Source organism: Armigeres subalbatus, chromosome 1, assembly GCF_024139115.2.
Source record: "Armigeres subalbatus isolate Guangzhou_Male chromosome 1, GZ_Asu_2, whole genome shotgun sequence".
In the NCBI taxonomy this organism is placed as follows: domain Eukaryota; kingdom Metazoa; phylum Arthropoda; class Insecta; order Diptera; family Culicidae; genus Armigeres; species Armigeres subalbatus.
The window spans coordinates 109,652,181-109,658,180 of record NC_085139.1 but is presented as its reverse complement, the minus strand read 5'-3'; positions in this window follow the sequence as shown (position 1 = coordinate 109,658,180).

The window sequence follows — 6,000 nt, the reverse complement described above, 5'->3', positions numbered from 1 at the left end:
ACAGCCAACATAACAAAAATGATACCAGAATTTTGCTCCTGAAATAACTAAATGAAACTGATACCAAATTGATAACACATTTTGTTATACATGTTATTCACTCAAATAACTAATTTAGTTATTATTTAGTAATCAGCCATCACTGTTTTATCGACCAAAATACTTAAATCTTCTTTGCCGACTTCGTTACGCATTGAAAAAAAAATGTTGGCATTCACTGGTATTCGAACTCGAATCGAATGATTGTACGGCGTCGTCTCTAGGCACTCACCCGAATACGATTTCTTGAGGAGCAGGAGAGAAGAGCACTACGCTTTCTACGATCTTGCATTAACTGAAAACTATTTATAATCAAATCAGGATACCATAACCACTTATGTAAATAACAGTCGGCTGGACAGAGTGCAAAGCAGAATAACTGATTAATAACAAACTTAATTATGGCAGCTAAATAAAGTTTCCATTTAAAATTAGAAATTTTCCATAAACATTTAGGAAATTGCCAATAAAAAAAATCAGGGTATGAGCAATAAATAATTATAAAATTTCCACAAATAAAACAAAATTTCCATAAACTTTTAAGAATTTTCCACAAAACAATAATAATTCAGCACTTTTAAAACGAATAATTTCAATTATTAAATAAGAATTTTCCATAAGAAATCAAAATGATGCACGAAAAAATACAAAATTTAATAAATAAATCAATATTAGCAATAAACAATTACAAAATTTTCCACAAAATGAATATATTTTTTCCATAAAAAAATAAAAATTTTCCACAAAATAATCAATAAAGAGCAATAAAAAAATAAGAAAATTTCCATTAAAAAATACAAGAAAGCAATAAAGCTGATGAAATTTTACATGAATTTTAAACGCTTTTAAAGAAGGTCATCTATGGAAAAAAAGCACAGTTTGATTGCTTTTTTATATTTCTTTATAGAAATTTTCTTATTTTTTTATTGCTTTCTATTGATCATTTCGAGGGAAATTTTTATTTTGTTATGGAAAAAATATATTTATTTTGTGGAAAATTTTGTTATTTTTTATTGCTAATATTGATTTATTTATGGAAATTTTGTATTTCTTTCCGTGGAATATTTAATTTTTTTTATGGAAAATTCTTCTTTTATAATTGCAATTTTTGCTTTTAAAAGTGCTTATTTATTTTTGTTTTGTGGAAAATTTTTAATTGTTTATGGAAATTTTGTTTTATTTGTGGAAATTTTATATTTATTTATTGCTCATACCCTGATTTCTTTATTGACAATTTTCTATTTTCTTATGGGAATTTTCTAATTGTTTAGGGGGAGTATTTATTTTAGTCCTTAATTATCCAGTTATATTGATAACTAGAATTGTTATCATTCTGGTTGAATTACAAGTCAACATAGCAAAAATGATAACCGAAATGAATTTTATTCAAAATAGCGAATCGGCAATCAATTAGGATAAATACGGTTCATCGTCCTTTTATTGAATACATTTTGTTTTCAGTTGTGACCAATTAAATAATAGGCTTAGGTTAGTTTTTCTCTCTTATATTATCAATCATTAGGTTGCTAGCAGCACCATGCTGTAAATCGATTTCGGTTATAGGTTTTATTCAAACTAAACCACAGCCTTGCATTTCACAGTGAAATGTTTCATGTTTTCATATGCATATATAAACATAAACACTGCTGATCCACAATAGGAAGAAAGGAGGTATTTTTGGCCAAAATTATGAATCCTGCAATAAACGGTGGTATTCATCATAAAAACATAGATAGAGAAGAAAAATATTTTTTCTGAGCCTTCAATGGGGTATGGGGCTATCTTTCGGCATAGCATCGATTTTTGTCATATTCTACAAAACCAACGGAATTTGGTTACTTTTTGGCTTGCAATAAGCCTGTTTGATGCTAGATAAAATATTAATGGTCATATACTGTTTACTCGTGTCACAGACAAATGGACGCAACACAGATTTCCTAAAATGATCAAAAAGCACTATTAGCTTCTGGCGTTGAAAATTCACTGAGTAGAACTTATTAAACCAACAAAGGAGGGCAGAACAGATTCAATAAGCGTCATATTGTGACATCCACGAAATGGATATTCATTTATTTGATATTTCATTAAGATTTCTTTCATAATTATAAAAAGGTATTGTGGCAAAGAGTTATTCACACTACTCATCCAACACGTTATGACACGTTATGGTTGAATCTATAATTTCCTCCAATAATGTAGTAATGTCAAAATTTTAAATTTTGAACTACTTCCCTTCTCAACGCTTTAACGCTGCGTAGCGCTTTTTATATGATAGATGATTTTTTCTTGAATTATGCGAAACGTTAAGGCATAACCCTTTCCCTTAAAATGTTATGTGAATTGTGTTCGTCACCAAATTCAATTAAAGTGGCATTATTGAGTAACTCAGATTAAAATTTAAAAATAAGAATTTTACCAAAACACCTGATTAATCCCCCTAGCGGTAATGTTGGCTTTCTCGTACATTATATGAAAATGTATTTTGGCCATAACTTTTGAGCCCATAGTCCGATCAAGACTATTTTTAATAGGGAACAATGGACCAACGTTCTCTGACGAATGAAACTTGTTGCGAGTAAATCGGTTTAGAGTAAGTGCTTAAAAAAGAGTTAACACCATTTTTGCTCACACACATACAGACATTCACACACCGTAACCCACGGGAAAATGAGAATCTCCTTCCAGCAGAATGATCCAACAAAAAGAATAATGAAATTTGCAATACTTGTCAAGCTTTCCACGGGATGGTTTGTTTGAAGAAGAGCGCGTCAACTGGTTAACAACTGTTGGAGATAAAAGTAATAGACGCGAACGACTAATATTTTCCTTCCTTGACTCCGATTGGCTACCACTTCATTGTCCAGTTGTAACTTAATTGATGCCCTGATGCACCCTCCCAACCCCATTTCATATATTTATAATCAAATTAGTAATATTGTAAGGGAAATTTAGGCATGTGTAGAGAATATATGAAATAGTAATATGGCAGACCATCCTGGAAGGCTACTGTGTTCCAATACGTAACTCTGAAACATCAACTTCATCATTAATTTATTTTATAAATAACTACTTCCTGTAAGCATAACATAATACGGTGGAGAAGTTGAAATATGCCGCAATCACTGAGCCTCGGGTCTGTATCGGAAGAAATATCCCTGATGCCATAAGCAGTCGTCAACCCACTGAAAAGTGATTATAGGTATGTATAATATATCATATGTAGTATCAATAAAATGAAATAAGTACATGATGAGAAGCATTGTGATGAGTATAAAACAATAGTAGTAAATATTTAGAATACACACAATAGCTTAGGAGCAGAGACCTAAAATGCCCATCAATTAAATTAATGAAAATGTCACAATGAGGAAAACAATACTTTCTTAAAAAGGTCTTTTGCTGTCCAAAATTGAAGTTTTTCGTCCGACAAGCAAGGATGTTATCGACCATCCAGCAATCCGCATTCGATCATTCAGCAGTCCGCCAACAACCCACTCCAAAAGCTGAACCCCAAAATGTGTCGTACGGTGAACCTCTAGCGCAAAAAATCGTCTACTACTCTACCTAATGATTCGTTGTCAGAATTCAACCAATAACGGAGCTAGTTGCAGTAACTTAAACTAAATTATTTGAATTACGTTATAAATTAGTCTAAGTCACTGAAACTATAGCCACAACTCCGTTACTAGCGGAACTCAAACAACAAATCATTAAACAGAGCTGCAGAAAAACCTTCGCACCAGAAGCCCACCATACAACACACTTCGAAATTCAGCCCCCGGAATGAGTCACTGACAAACTACTAAACGATCGAACGCGAACTACTAAACTATCAAGAACATCCTTGCCGACAATACTTCTTTCCTTGACTGTGGGTCAAAATGGAGAATCGACCGTATTGAACATGATTAGAAGGAATACGATAAATATAATAAATAGTTTATCCAAATTTCTTGCCAACATCGTCAGTCAGGAGTTTATGCGTCCATTCTCGTTATAGTCCAGGATATGTTCAGTTAACTGATAATACGAATATTATGAATAGAAAAATAATAAAACTGCGTATGCATATTCAAATGTCAAATTACGGTGAACACGAAGATAAATGATTTAAATGTAGAGGGAGGTCCCATTGCTCCGGACACTTTAAAGTGTTCATAATATTGTACGTGGTGAAATCGGGGTAGATAAGCATTGCGTAATCTGGTCATAACTGTATAACTTTTATTTTAATTAGTGGTGAAATATAATAGAATTTTATATGATTAACTATATAAAAAATCTATAATAATGTATTATGAGAAAAGCTATGTCCATAAACAATGACTAAAAATAACGGTTAATCGTCGCCACTCTTCGTGTTATTTGCTACCTTTCATGTGGACAAAACAGTCCGCATGATGTTATTTTAGTATCAAAATAGTATAAAATAAATGCGAATATATGAATGAAATTACATATAAATATTTAATATATGAGTATGATACTATGAAAGGAAATGATGAAGTATAGACAGGGTTTTTATTTTTCGTATTTTTCGACAGTATTTTCCATAAGCACTTCTATTGAAGAAGTCTTTGGTTCATAAAAATCTCTGCTTTTCGTTCCGGTCTAGGGTACTTAATTTTATGAGTTTGAAATAAGAAATAATATGAATACGTTTAATTAATTATATGAATATTATTATTATGTGGATTAAATGAATTAGTTGAATATAATGAATCTATTGAAAATATTGAATATAATGATGGAAGAAATAAATACAAGAAATAAATTAACATTTGCAACATAATGAGTATAATGAATATTGAGAAAATATTTTATGTTTTGCCTAAATGTTGCCATAAAGTTGCCCTAAAGCTTCTCACTAACGCGAGTTCATATGATACTACATACTTGGTATTCGGGAGTAAAGTTCTTGAATAAAGAGCTTGAAATGAAAACCAGTATGGTGTTATTTTCCAGTTCCAAACAAAACATATTAGCAGAATATACCTGTAATCTCTAGCGTCAAACAGAACTGAATGAAAGATAAAATTAAAAACAATTTACAAAGATGCACATTTGGATTCCGCTTGCTCCCAACAACCACATCGTGTCATAGTTAATACCTAATTAATAAGAACAAAATCATTCTTAACGTAGGGCATTTAATATCTTAGGGCCGATTTCTTCACCTCCGCTTAGGCCTTAAACCAGGTTTAAACGTATGGGTAAGCACCGCTTAAGAGTTAAGCGAAGGTGAAGAAATTGGCCCTTAGTTACGCAAACACTGATTTTTGCAACTTCTTTTCACCGCATATAGCAGAATAATACAGATTTTCTGTGTATATTAAACAACAAACAACAAAAATATCACTGAATGATTGACTGACAGTTCAGTTCACACTGGAATACACAAAAATCAGCGAAACAAGGGGGATTTTTGTATTATACTTGAATTTTTAGAATGAACGACTTTTATATATATTTTATATATTTAATTTATAGCTCCTGAGCGATCATACTATAAAACGGCTCACTGTATGAATCAATAAAAGCAGCACATATAGCTCATTGGTCTTACCTTGAATGGAACCATACTTATCCTTTGCCCGGGGCACTCACTCAGCGAGCATCTCTTGATCTCTTCCTTACAATTGCGACCGCCAGAGCACTAGCTCCAAATTGAAGTCCAAACGAATAATAGTTCCCGTAATCCACTCTAGCTCGACCATGTCGTTGGCGTTAAAGGTGTTGGTGAAAATTGGGAAAATAAAAAATCGACTTTCTCTGATTCGTAATTCAAGTTGACCTATTAAATGCTAATGCTTTGGAGCATTAAACCCCAGCATATCAGCACTCTAAGCCATATGGTTATCAAGATATAGGCATTAGAGCCAGACACTTTTTAGTTCTTGAAAAATCAATGCATTATTCAACTGTCAATATCTTCGGCTACAGTAGCTCTTTTCCAACTCT